Below are 15097 nucleotides of genomic sequence, written 5' to 3'. Positions count from 1 at the left end.
TCTCATCCCAGCAGGACCCTTTTCCTCCTTTTGGAACAAGATGCCTTCACGTACTGCAACCCTACACGGATACAGATCCTCATTTTCCTCGTTTCCACAGCCAGATTGCTGAAGACTCTAGAAAACCGCATGGGACAGGGAGGACCATTCGATGTAGCACCACATCAACAAGGGAATTACTGCCCTCCCCAGGCTGGCACTTGACTTGGCACTCATGTAAAGCACATAAAAGTCAGGGAGTTGTTTCACTCCGCTGACTTGCAGGTCTCAGACTGAGACGACTTTGGCTTTGCCTTGTTATTTAGGATGGAAACTTGCCAACCATTTTAAAGCAGATGAATATTTATGTACTCGCTAGGGTCTTTTTCTAGTTATTCAGTGAAAAGTTTTGATGGGGGGACAGTGCAATCTGCCCTGAATGCAAAATAAGAGCTGATCGTGGCAGGATGGGCAGTAAGATGGTGCCCAGCTTCTTCAGCAGGGCCACAGTGCGGCGACACATGGTTTCAAACCTTGGGGAAGCAGCCGTGCCAGGAAGGTCGGGGTCTCGCCTTTCTCATCCTCGTGGCACTCCATGCTCTGAAAGCCTCCTCCAGGGTTTCTGCTGCGTCTGCCTGCATGGAGGAATAGGGAGGTCCTCACGGGCTTCCTTCGGATGCGCTACTGCTGCGCTCCTACATGGCAGCCGCCATTAAAGGGAAGCTGCGTCTGCACCGGGGTGCTCCGGGGCCTGGTTATGCCAACAAACCAACCGTGAGGGCCGGGGGCAGATTGGAAGGAAGGGGAGGCTAAACTGGGAACAGGGAGGGCAGGCAGCTGGCTTGCTTCCGCGGCTGGCAGAGGGACCTGCTTGTCCTTCTGCCTCCCAGAAGAGGGTATGGAAAGACAGCAGGTCTTCAAAGGACACTGCTAATAAAGGAAAAAAAAATACCTTCATTTTCCTCAATTTTATACATCAAATGCTGGTGCATCTTCATTAGAATTCATCACGCCTCATGTTCAAAGAGCTGCTTCTAGCCCCTGAAACACTGTCGATGCAGAGTTGGTTGCAAAGATGTCTGAAATCACAGTTGGCAAACTCACTGCTACACCTTTTTTCTCTTTATTAAATAGAGCGGATTTTTCAATATTTTAACAATCTCTTCCTTTTCACACCTCCACTCTGCTACTTAATAGCACCCATTATTTAAATGATCCATTGACGTGCTTTTGCATGCTATAATATCACTTGAACGAAACATAGGTGGTGACTGGGGCGATGACAGCATTTTCCTTCCACCTTGCTGAAGGACTTGCCAACTCTCCGTGAAAACAACCACTGAGGGATTCGGCACCAGGAGGTGGTGCCCCCGACTAAATCAAAAATACTCGAGGGAATTACTTTGTTGAAATGTATCAATCTGCACAGAGCAAAGAGGCTTAGCAGCACCGCAAAGCGATGCAACTACCACGGTGCCTCACACGGGTGTCTCGGCAACGCGTGACAGGACCGTGACAGGGAGGTCTGGCTCTGTCAGGAGCCAGAAAACAAGAGGACACGACCTCTTTTTTAACACCAGGTTAGTCTAATTATGCACGCTATTTCTATTCCCAGTGACACGGAAACCTTTTTAAAGACAGCTCCTTCAAACAAATTCAGTAGGCACCAAGCAGCACGTTTTCTACAACCGTTTCCTCATTTCACACCCGTTCTTCGCTCGCATGCAGACACAGATCTGCCTTTGCAAAGGCCCCATGGCAATGCCAAGTCTGCTCCCCGCTAATCCCAGTTCTTTCATTTATCGCATCCTTCTGCCAGCAACTTCCCTTTTACATCGAAAACATACCCAAGTGTTAACCAGCACACATTTACTTAACATGGCTTTTTAAACCCCGTTCTCTAACGCCTGCACTTTACCCTTGGAATAACATGAGAGCTGAAATTTAACACAAAAGGGATATCCTTGCATTGATATAACTGCCCAGCCATGGGGCAAGAAGCAAACTGGGTATTAAGGGAGGGCAGCAGATGAGACGTCACCGAGCTAAATGGCAATTACTGTTGGAAAGCTTCGTTAAGCCCCGTTTGAAGAACTTGGTAGGGCTCAGCGTTATAAATACTCAACGAGAGCGAGGTTTGAGGCTGCTGTAGGACTGCTGCTTTCAGCTCCCTGATGTGAAAGGCCAGAGCTGGGATTTGGGTTGAATTCAGTCCAGACGGAGAAAGGAAATTAGATTTATCAACGAAAGCTGCTGCTAGGGCAGGGGTAAGCTGAAATTCCAGCATTAACCAGCTCTGCCGATGGGCAGCAGTGCTGGTTTGGAGATGAGCTGAGGAGTTCGCGTCATGGCAGCACTAGATTTCCAGCTAGGGGTAGTAGCAGGGACATCCCCGGCCTAAGACGGAGACACCCTCTTTTTGCTATTGAAATACTTTATGATTTCACCATGAAAAACATGTTCTGTCTTTTGTGGGAAAATGCCCATGTTGCACTCACACTAAAAAATGAGTATCGTATTTGCTGGGAAAAACAACTTTTTTTTTCAGCGTTCACAAAGGCTCCCCGTCCTTGCGGTCCAACGCGCGACTGTTTCGCGTTATGAAGTTTTGATACCCTGAACCCTGCTAATGAGCGTACACTTTTCTATCTCATCACCAGCCCAATTAAATCAACGCCGGTCGCCAGCATGTGCTCCCTTTCTAAGGGAAAACTAAATCCAGGCAAAATGTGCATTTGAGGGTTATTCTGTACAAAATTCTGTGCTGCTCCCTCGCTGAGGCTGCTCTGGACGAGTCATTTTTCTGTCACCTTCTCTCACCACCCAAGCCCTCCTACGTGCAGATGTCCTTTCCCATCTTCTCTCTCCCTGCTGCAGTCATTTTCAAAATTAGCTGAAGGTTTCATCTAGGATGAAACATCTCCAAATAAGTCTGTGTTACCCAAGAATAAAGTGTTGTTCAATGGGCAAACTCAAGCCCGTCCTCTTTCCTGACGTTATTTCAGCCCAAGCCCAGGGGGGCGCGTTGCAAAATCCCTCCCTCAGCTGCAAACCGCTCGCAAGGCAGAGCCGCCTGGGTCCAACAGCCACAGCCAGCTTACGTGGCCCCTGCATTATTTACAGCAGTTGCTCACAAGTTGTTTTTTATTTATTTATTTAAAGTTTCCATCTGTAGGTTCTGGCTGCGTTTCCAGCTCTCTCCCTTCAATCATGTTCTAATGGATATCCCTTCTCCCAGAACATCTGTCCTGTAGGGTCCTATCACGACAGGCAAGCGAGCGGTGCCAGCAGATTTGCAGTACATCCATCTCGCCCAATTTCTCATCTTCTGCAAACAGCTTTTGCTTGTTTTAGTTTTTTAGATCCCCACAATCAATTCATAATACTAGAGTTCCCTGTCATCATAACCAGCATACATGAGTTTCTAGTGATCCAACTTTGCAGCCCCGGCAAAAACACAATACTGCATTGCACTGATACGTCACAGAATCCAAAAGTATTCTCTAGCCTTTCAAATCTTGCAAAAAGAAAAACCAAGGCCTAGGGAAACATGTTTGTTCAGATGACTAGGGCTCTCATTCGTAAGTCTCCTTTAACTTACCTTTCCATTCCTTTACTTGACGCTCCTGCTCTTGATCTCCACAAAACTTGGCTCTCAGAGGTTGCAATTGGTGTAGACCCCAAGGTACCTAACACCAGCATCTGGATTTCCAGGCTACAGTTGGCATCAGTTTAATTGGGGCATTTTGATAAAGCAAGATTTGTCATTAATTCAGCCCTATGACCAGTGGTGTTAGGTACCTTGGGGTCTACACCAATTGCAACCTCTGAGAATTCGGTGTGTGTAGCACAGCTTGGGCCTGCAGAGGACCAGGTGGGTCACCCATTGCCATGACCTGCAAGCAGCCACATGATAAATGATAGGAGCAAAAGGGCCATGGGAAGGACACAGGCTGCCCTCCTCATTCACTGTGTGCCACATAAATACATTTTTAAAAAAAAACCTTTTAGTGAATTATAATCATTAGCAGGTGAACTCAGATGTCTCAAAAATTACAGTATGCAGCAGGGAAAGGGGAGAGCTAAGGGGATGGTGTTCCTGACACGTCGGTACTAGATCCCTGGAAATACCCGGATCCCTTTGGCGCCTGAGCACCACAGGGGCAAGCCCAGAGTCTTCTGAGACAGCAGCAGTGCTGCCCTCTCCCTCTGAGAAAGGAGCTATCCCTCCGAGCTATCCTTCCCCTCCGTTTCTGGCTGTGTGGCCAGTTACTGATTCGTGTTTTCCTTTCATGGGAGGAAAGCCCAGATTCTTCCATGCACGATTATAAAGCAGAGCTTTCTCACCCTTTTGGCTTTGACCTCCAATTCCTCGTCCTCTCCAGGAAGGGCCTGTTCCTCGGTGCTTTTCCCCTTTCCTCAGCACGGTATCATTTTGGTATCATGAAAGCAGGGCAGCTAATTTGGAGGCAGGATCACTCCAAAAGGCTCTTCTTTATCTGCAATTTCAGGGCTATTCAGCTGGAGCTGGAATTTTTTGGAGAGGACCCTGAAGCTCAGGGAATCTTTCTGCTTTCCTCCAAAAAGCTGCACTCCTTCCCTGAGGACTACGACCTCCTGCTCTGGTTCCCGTTTTGTAGTTGCGGCTCAGATGAGGCATGGTGCCTGGGGCCTGCCCTGGCTCCTCTCCTCCTTTCGGGGCTCTCTGTAGGTTATGGCAAGGGAAGGGGCAGATGGGTCACATATGTGAAGGCCAGGTCCTCACGGCCATAGGAACCCGGCTCTTGTAGCCTCCTGCTCGACCATTAGGACGCAAGACCAGTGGCTGCACACTTATCAATACTGAATGCCACCATTCTACTCATCCACAAAGCCCTAATAACTCTGTCTTCCACAGTATTACGGTGGTTTTAAAAACGGTACGAAAGACCTTGTACCAAGGATCCCGCAGGAAACACCCTGCTCCCACGACCTATCCCCAGGGAACACCCGGCCTAACTGGTGCAGCTTGGTAACTCACCTCTTGGTACACCCTGTCCTAGCCCCTTCTTTACCCAGCTCCTTATCTACCTAAGGAGATATTCCTTATAATTCCTGGATTAACCTACACCATCTCCACTTGAAACAATCATTTCCTCTGGGAACTGCACTTAAATGTTTCCTTTAGAGCTAGAGAGCTTAAGTCCATCTCAGAGCTGTAGTCCACAACGTTCTGAGCAAAAAGACACTTTAAGTTGGTCTGACAACATCTACAGATGAAACCTCCCTGCATTTTAACATGCTTCTGAGTTATGGTGATGCTCTCTATTACATTTTTTGTTCAATATCTGATCCTATGTTTTGCAGCATTGTTTTGCTCCTGCTGCATGCACTGCCAGTCACAGGGCATTACCCCCACATCGAAATACCCACTAAGAAAGTTGCAGTTTCAAGAGTGGCAGTGACCAGAGGCAAAAAAATAAGGCATGCAGATCCTACAAAAGAATTAACTAACAAAAATGAGAGTTCTCACTCATTCCCCAATGAATTACACAGCCTCCACAGTTTGTTTGCTGTTTGTTTCTGTGTTTTTTTTTTCTCTCTAAAATGAACAGCTGCATCCAAGTGTTGAATATTATTCTGGAGCTTTTCTACTTTGATGGCACTGCTGTGCCACTTTGTGTATTCCTGTCTCTTGCTCTCTGTTGTCTCCATAGGAAAGGAAATTATCTTTTCACTGGGGCTCAAGGTGCCATCCAAGTGCAGCACAACCAGCCAGGGAAGCAGAACCCAGTAAGAAACTCGGCGCTCTCCTGTCTGGCTATTCTTTGCCTGAAATCCCAGCTGGAAATCCGCAAGTGAGAATATGCCTCCAAGAGAGGGAACAGGGGTCACTGTACACGTTTCTGACATAGCCACCACTTCTTCCCTGTGGGATAGCTGCATTACTGGGCCCATTTCCACCTTGTGATTCAAATGAACACCTAAATTCTCGGGGCCATGGAGCATGCAGCAGATGTCGTGGAGAGGTTCTGTAGCCCTTCCCCACGGCATTTTCTGAGATTCATCTTTAGAGGACATGACCTTCAGGCACAAGGATGTCACATGCGCATTATTCCCACCCTACAACTCTACACACACATCTTAGGATATTCCTTCTAAAACCAGAGAACTGAAAGATCCGGAATGGCTACAGGATATATTGAATAGAGACAAGACAAACGTGTTTACCCTGCTAGCGTTAAAGCCAGTGAAAGGAAAAAGACTAAGTAGCTTTCAGAAGAGGCAGCGCACCAAGCAGTAAATAAATAAATCACCCATGCAATCCAGATGCAAACCGAGCTGCAAGGGAGGCGGGTTATTAAATGGATCATCAGAGAGCACGTGCCAAAAGCACTCCCATAATAAAGGGGAAGTTACAGTACCTTAATTGCACTTCTCAGACATAGTCTTTGAGACCATGGGTTGATCACCTGAAAAACAACAAACAGGACGTTAATATTGTTTGTATCTTAATTACTAATTAGTAAGAGCATCTAGTATCAGGTGCTTCTGCTTCATTAAAACAGAAGTTTTCAGCCTTACAAAAGCTTAAAACAGAATATATAGCTTCTGATATTTTTCTTTTATTTTTCATAAGGCATCAAATAGAAAAATAACAAGAAAAAATGTCCAAGGATTTCATGCAAATGAGAATGAAACAGTTTACATATTTTCTAAAAGCCTGGCCACCCAGAAGCTAAGCAAAAATCTGCAATAACCTTCATTCTTTTAGAAACTGCCCCCAAAAGCACACCCATGAGGCACCTCTCCTTTCTCCCTCTGCAGACCCTGTCTTGTCTCAGCAGGTTCTGCCCAACCTCTGCGCGTGTTTATTAGCTACCAGCATATCCATATGCAGAACACATGTCCATTAGCCATTTTGGATAGATTTAAGCCTAAACCGAGCCCGTGGTGAACACCGTCCAAGTTCCTGCTGCGCTAGAAGGTAACACGTCGCTCTGGCCCGCGGCTCCGGCCGTGATGTGGTACAAGAGGAGGCACGAGGAGACGCAAAGCGGCAGCCACTTCCTCACGCTGGCCCTTCCCTCGAGGCCCTCAGCGCTGCAGAGCCTCGGCCCTTTGGGCAGCTCAGATTCATGCCCAGGCTGGCATCAGCAAGGCATGGGAAAGCCCCATGTGAAGCTGGGAAGCGTCGCACACCTCTGCCTAAGGAGCATGCTACGGTGAAAGCTTCTCAGCAGAAGACAAAACAAAACGCAAAATTACCTGTAATCGCATCCTCTACAAGCAATACAACGGATCCACTCCAAGCCTGTAAATTGTTATGTGCAAGTCCTGCTATGCCAAACTCACAGATGAGCCTTTGTCGTGCAAGCTTTGGAGAGGCGCCACCTTCTGAAGGTCCAATCCCATGTCAAGTGCCAGTCCCTGCTGTGCGCTGGGGAGATGCTAAACTCCCCCCCTGCAGCTGCTCCCAAGCCATAAAGCCACGTTGAATTTGTATCCAGGACAGAGAAGCCTTAAAAACAGTGGCAGGTGCAAGACGACATTAAGGTCATTTTTTGGATTTGCCCCTGAAAGTTTTACATTTGTAAGTTTTCGGTATTGTAAGGTTGCTTCGATGCTCAATTCAGACCATCTGGCCAAGTATTTCCCTTTCTTATCAAAGGAAAAATAGGTAAGAAATGTTGTTCTTGCCCCATTTCCACTTTTACATCCAGTTTGCTCGGCAAACTCTTTATTAAAACACTTTTACTCTTAGAAACACTTTACATAAGCAGCATTTTACGCAATGCACTATCACTGTTTTTTTTTTTTTAAAAAAAAAAACACTTATGTGGCTTGTTTGTGTGCCACTTTGTTAATTTTATTGTAATTTAGCATTAATTAATAGCTCCAGAGTTATAAACTGTTTATTAAGCTGCAACACTTAATCACGCTGTAGCATTGCTTAATAAAACAATACATTATTGGGATTAAATCACATTAATTATATTAGCCTGTTATCCTCTTTTATGGGTAATTTAGTGCATGGAAATAAGCGGTCATGAAATTATTTTCATGGCAAGTAGCCCGAAGAGTTATGCAACAACTCTGCATGCATTCTTATTCTGCGGGCTCCTGGTAGGCTTGGCGGCGCCTCCCTGCCCGACAGCGCGCACGGGACGACGTCTTCCGACTCGGCCACCACCCTGCAAGGGTGATGTTAACTACATGAGCTCTCCCAGCTTTGCTTACGGGGAAGAGCGCACGGGAGACTTGCAAAGAGCAGCTCAACTCGGGCGCCCTTCTCCAGCCCCACCAAACCCGTCGCTTACGCGCAGTGTAATACCCAAATGCCGCCACTCTACAGCTCTCCTGCTTGCCTGGGATCGCCCCGGTTGGTAGTTTGGCAGCTAGCCACCTCCTTCCATCAGCTCACGCGCCACGATAAAGGTTCGGCGACCTCGCTGCAAGGCTCCAGGATGGACTCCGTTCGGAGTGATGATGACAACACACGTTGGCTCTCCGATTATTTTTCTAACTTGAGCTATTCCTCTTTGCACACTTGCAGCATTAAGAAGCTCTGATTATATTTCCAAGGCTTCTTATGGTAGGAAGAAACATTTAATTAAATATTTGTAGATACAATACTCAGCTTTTTGAGAAAAAATGGAATGCATTTTTTTTTCTTATCCAGGAAGAAAACTAAACCTAAAAATACCTTACAATAGACACCTAAATCTGTGGAGAGGGGAAATGTTCATGCTCTGAATCCCAAAGGCTGGCTCAGCTCTAACTCAGATCTTCTTACATGAGATGGATAGACGTATCAGAACCCCAAAGGCTGAAGACCACTCAACAAGAACAAGGTTGTGACCGCCTTTACATACAAACATACATACTTTTTCAAGACTCTTTCTTCTCCTAAGCCTATTTCGGGGTAGTTTATGACTCCCGGGCTTTCTTATTTAGCAGGTAGAACTAGGACAAGCAAAGGAAGGATAAACTCAAGGATAACTCGGCACAGAGTTACCCGGAGCATCAGAAGAGACCCGACATCCAACCCCAAGGTGTCTGGAGAAAGAGCAGACTGATCTCCCTATGTCACCTTTGAAGCTGCCTTGGGTGGAAGCCACGGAGCTCTTGCCCTCCAGGCAGCTTTTCACAGGCTCTCCCAGCTTTTCTTTGATTGCGGTTGTCACCAAAATACACAGCTTTAGTACGAAGGGATTATCCCTTTTCCTACACTTTGGGAGGATGGCACGCCTCCGTAAAGGCTTTTCTCTGCTTAATCCCTTAAATTTCACAAAACCAAGAGAGGTAGAGCACGCCCAGCGCCAACACTGCTTTTCTAGTGGCTCCCCAGCCCCTTTGGGACAGGGCGAGGAGTGAAGAGCACCTGAAATCACCCACATGCTTCTTCATGTACAGTTCTACTCTTCCTGTCGATGCCAGTAACATCCTCAAGATCTTACGGGCCTTACCGTCATTGCAATCCACCTGTGGGCTGAGGAATGTGCTGCAATGAAGGGGCGAAGGACAAAAAGTCTACCAGAAAGTCCTCAGATACGTTTTCTCTCCCCTTCTTTCTCTCCAGCCATTGCAGGATTCTGCTGCTACTAAGCCTATTTTATTCTGCAAATTACAGAAGCCAGAAAACTTGCAAGGAAGGAAATGGGACCTCCCAGTGGAGAAAGTGATGAATAAAGAGGAATTTTAATGAGAAACCTATATGAGAAGATTGGATTTTTTAAAAAAATCAGCATGAATATAAATTTGAGGCGTAACAGAAACTGAACGCGCGCTTGAGTACAAAGCGAAAACAATCACGGGGGGCAATCGTGTAGCAAACACCCCCTGGCCGCGGTGAGCGCGTTGCACCCGCGCGCGTTGCAGCTCGGCCTCTCCGTTACCGCCTCCGCGGTGGGGACGGAGCCGCCGGGAGCCGCTTCGCAAACACGTGGCTGGAGGAACCGCAGACACGTGTGACAAAGGAGACACAGATATGGCTGCTGCAGCCAGGGCCCTACGTGCGTTCACAACAACCTGTGCGAACAGAGGGCTCCAGTTGTTTCTCTATGTAAGAGTCGGAGGGGCAGCACGGCACATTCTCCTACCGATTTCTTTCCTTCAGGCTTCCTCCTTTAATTATCTCATCTGTTCCGAGCGCTGCGCCGCGTAACCTCTTTGGTATCCACAAGAAATGCAATTTCTTCTTGTGCCACAGTGGGGGAAACTGTTTTATGACCCAACTGTGCTAACTAATTTTCTCACAATGAATTCGCTCTCGTTAGCAAACATGATGCTGGCGGTATTCAAAAGATAAATAATGCCCCATTTGAATCGCACGGTTTTCATACTTATCGCAAAACAAAAGATCCTCTGCTGGCAACACAATCTAAATTAGAAAGCGGAATACTGCGACCCTTGGGTAGACCTTCTTCCCATGCTCAAGCCTAAAAAAAAACCTAATAATTGAATTAAATGCAGAGAAATATATTTCATTAGGCGCACCAGAGATTCTTTCCTGAAAAAGGCCAGATGTTGGCAGTACAAATGCTAAGTTACCCCCTGTTAAAAATCACTCATTAAGTTTGTGAGCAGCCTTTCAAAACTCATTATCCTTTGCAAGATGAGCAGCAGGAGCAAGATAAAATACTACACGCCTTGTGCTTGCCACACATGCCTGTGCACTTGCCCACCTCAGCCACGACCACCAAAACTAACCCCACAGTCTCTAGCACTGATAGGAGATTTTCAAGGATGCCCAATTTAAACTGCCTGACCTCAAACTGTTTCTTTCTCTTTCTTCCTTATTCCAATGCTGAACACCACTCTTCAGCAGGTAAAAACACAGTAATTTAAGGACATTCTCTATAAGGTAAAAAAATCACAGCTCTGATCAATGCAACAGAAAGTAGCATGGCCACCAAGGAGGACTGTTTTCCTGTGAAGTTTCTTTTTTAACCTAATCACAGTCTGACTCTAAGACCTTGCTACCGGCAAAGAATAATTAACTTAAAGCTGCTGAGGTTCTGTAGCGGTGCTAATTTTCATGGACACTTGAGTGTCGTGTAGGCACATTTAATTAAAAAATTAAAACTGAAATTGCTTGAAACTTTCGATGCTTTCCATGTTCTCAGCGTGGCAGAGATTAGCTGTCCACCGGCAGAGCCTGGCCAGGCTGCCCTACCTGCGCCGAGGACAACGTGGTCTCCCTCACCTACCTGTGCAGAGGAATCGAGCGCTTCACGTCTGCACGCCCACGAGCGGGACGGGTTAAAGCCTTCTGTAGGGCTCCTGCCTTATTGTTTCAATAGGAAAACCAGTTATCTACCCACCGAGCTGTCTCCCATGTTCACCACTGAGTGATCCTCACGACCTCTCTCTGCTGGCTACGCAAACAGGCAATTTGAAATCATGTCAATTAGTAGTTTTAATTAAGCCCGGCAAAAATACAACATTAGAGGGCTGAGCTACAAAAGCCGGAAACAGAGGCAGAGTCCTACAAACGTAAAACGCTGCAAGGTTTGATTACATACTATGATTACTAAGGGTTACGAATCAGCTACAACTATAAAACCACCCCGAGCACCATCACTAACTCTGGCTTTCAAGCTTAAACCAAACATGTCGCTTCACTCGCCTATCATGAAAGCTCTTGTATTAACCTATGCTTTTTATTACGACGAAGTTAAGAGGCTGATGAAAAACACAGCCGCAAAAATTTCAAAACTGACCGTTTTTTTGTAAGCACAAATCTAAAAGGGCCTCCACGTACCTTGAACAGCAGTGACCCTTCAGGCAAGCAGTCACAGTGCCTAGAAAACGTGGAACTGTGAAAACCCCTGAGCACCACAAATGCCCATGACAAACTATGGAAATCCCACACAAGTGAACATTGGAAAAGTATTATTCCTACCAGTGTCTCTTAGACAGAAACACAACCTGTTCCCTTTGCTATCGCATTCACAGGTGTTGAATACAGCATCAGTCCTTTCAGGTGGAGATGGGCAAAGGCCCACAAATCACAGTCACCTCCACCGAATTACAGCTCTCAAGCACACTCACACTCAGCACCACGAGCCCTGAAAGGGAAAAATTGCCCCACAAATTATCCCAGCTGGCAGGCTGTGCTCTTTACACAGGAGTAACACTGATGCATAAACATTCTGGCTTTTTTGCTGGAAAAAGAAAAAAAAAAGTAATTATTCTACAGCAGTGTGAGCTTGATAATTCAAATTAGATTTCAGCATTTAAAACAGTCGTCATCGGCACAACACAAACAGCAGTGCCATTATAAACTTGCAGAGGCAATTTCATACCCTTCTTCCTCTACACAATCACCCAGCATTAGATTTAATATCGCTAACTGGTATCGATGCAGGGGCAGCTGGTGTGGGAGAACACGGCAGAGGTAAAAAGAATAAGATAGTAATAATAATAATAATGTGTGATTTCAACTCAAATAATTCCTATACATTGAAAAAGAAGATATTTACAATTGCATAGTTAGAGAAAATAATTGTTTGCCCAAAGAAGTGATAAACAACTATTTTACAAAAACACACAACCTGCCAAACACTGTCTTGCAAGGTTGCTGGGCAGCTGGAGTGCTTTTTTCTTTAAAAAAGAAAGAGAGAGGTTAATTTGGTGGACGTTTTTTTTGTCTATTTGTTTACTGGCTACATGTTATCATTAATTAGTTTACTATTAATTATTAATTACTGGCTACACCTACTCAGAAACTGTGCATTCATACTGAAAGTAGCTATCGAAACTAAGTGGAAAAGGGTAACTCTGTTATAAGAGCATCCGAGGTCCAACCCTGAATATAGCTGCTCACTATCAATATTCCCAGCCTTTTTTTATTTTACTTTACACAACAGCAAACGGGTATAAAGTGAGAATGATGCAATCTAGCCTGGAAAGCAGAGAGCTAATCACTTAGGGCTCTACCTCTAGATATCAAAGAGGAGGATTTCAGGAAAGAAGCTCACTAGGAGCTGAGGGCAAACACAGAGCGCCTACAAAGCAAACCAAGACGATTTAAGGACAGGCAGAGCCCAGCGGAGTGCCCCTGCCCTGCTTGCAGTTTGCAGGCAGCCCTTAGCACTGTTTTTCTGCACTTCAGCTGCTGGAGCAGGGGAACTGCACTCACTGCAAGGATCCTGCTGCCCGTGAACAGCCTGAGGTCAGGCATGTGCTGCATATGGTCTAAACACCCAGCGTCATCCATATGACCACGGTCATCCACGGCCAGTGCTGACCCGAGCCCAGTGAGCAGCAGCCTAGAGGAAAAACAACTAACATCAGAACCCACCCAGCCCCAGGGTGTCTGGATCTTCCTCTGCGCTCAGCGCCCCTGGCGCGGGCCAGAGCCCCGCACAGATCTGAGCTGGAAAGAGTGCAAGAGCTGGGGCAGCAGCAGCAGCAAGAGAAAAGGTGAGGACACCACGACGCAACATGAGTAGAGTAGCTCTTGCCGTATCAGGAGAAGAGACACATTTACAGATGCTTGTTTTCACAAAGGTAGATGATGAAACACACTTTTTCTCATCTGCTTCAAAGGTTTGTACAGAAGGAACTTCAAAAACATAAGGATACATCATCATTCTGAAAATGAAGCCGCTACCCGAAGCTGTATTAATGTTGCTCATTCTCCTGGGCAGAAATGAGCACATAACTCACCCACAGCGCTTGACTCCCAGAGAGGAAACACTATAAAATTTTCGATACCCTCCAGGGCTCCCGGGCAAACGTCCGCATGGGCAAGACAGTGAAGAACTCCGCTCTCTGTGAACCCTGAGCAACCTTCCCCTGGGCGGTATTTAATTAGCTGCCACACAAGTGGGGGCAGTGCCAACACAAAAACTCCCTGATCCGGTGAACTCCAAGCAGGCCAAGGTCACTTATGATCTCTGGGGACGTATGAAGGACGAGCTGCTTTGGACAGGAAATGTTTGAGAGCCAGCAAAAATACTAAATACATGTAACTTTTACAACCAAGCACGTCCAAGGGTTCTGTCTGTAACGGACAGCTATGATTATGAGATTTTATTTCATGAGGATGAATGCATGGGGACAAAAACCTTAACATGAAAAGTAGGATTTCACAGCTGGCTCCTCACACAGTAGTCAGGAGGCAGCTACTTTGAAGAGACGACATCTTTGATAGCATTTGCTCACTCATTTTTAGCCCCACTGCTTTACTTTCCTCCAGCCCAGGAAGGATGCAAGGTGGATGAAAGGCAGGGAGGATGCTGAGCCCCCCTCACCCCTCAGCCTTCCTCGGACGAGGATCTGAGGGCGGATGGAAGAGGCGGTCGCTGCGCGCCGGAGCCCTGTGCACTGCACGCGGCCGTGTGGATACAGCGCTCAAATCCTCCGGGGATCTTCACTGCGCTTGTAAATCCATCAGTTGATTTACCCACAAAGGAAAGGAGGAATTGCTGCAATTACCATCTACGGCATCGTTCCCGTCAAACGAAGGAGAACTCGGCTGGCAGAGATGATTAAGTGAGCGGCTGCTGCATCAGTGGGGAGGCATCTCTACCTCCCATTGGAAAGGAAAAGAGAAAAGTCAGCATTAAGGTCAGAAGCCCATCCTTAGCCAACTCCACCGCGTTGGATTGCTGCCCCTGTGGCAGGAGAAATCATCTGACGGGGATTATTAAAGGAAAGAGAAAAATGCCAGTTTTGCCTAGGATGAAGAAATACTAAGACAGAAAGAGGCAACTGCAGAGCCCTGAAGCACATATTCTGCAGATTCTGCTCCCCCAGGGGACGATAAGAGTGATGGGGACAGTTTTCTTACTGTGGGGTTCAAAAGCCAGCGGTAAGCTTCTTTTCACATTGAATTTGCGCAGCATTACACTTAGAGAAGCACTTAAGAAATTTGGCCCTGTTGTTTCCATAGCAGGATTTGCCAGTAACCTGCCCCATGCATCTCGAGCGAGCCTGAAATCCTAACGTGTCCTTGGGGAGCCTGAAGCCACCTCGCTGCCCATTTTCCATCGGCAAGCTCCTTAAACACGGATCGCCACGGTCAGCCCACCCAGGCCATGGGGATTTGTGGTGGCAGCAGCACTAGGGAACCTGGCTGACAACCCCACTGGTTCCCGAAGCGCAAGGGAAAGTCTTGGCTTTCTCC

The sequence above is a fragment of the Tinamus guttatus genome, unplaced genomic scaffold (assembly GCF_059628265.1).
Source record: "Tinamus guttatus ecotype Peru unplaced genomic scaffold, ASM5962826v1 Tinamus_guttatus_pri_ptg000023l, whole genome shotgun sequence".
Taxonomy (NCBI): domain Eukaryota; kingdom Metazoa; phylum Chordata; class Aves; order Tinamiformes; family Tinamidae; genus Tinamus; species Tinamus guttatus.
This window is presented reverse-complemented; position numbering follows the sequence as displayed.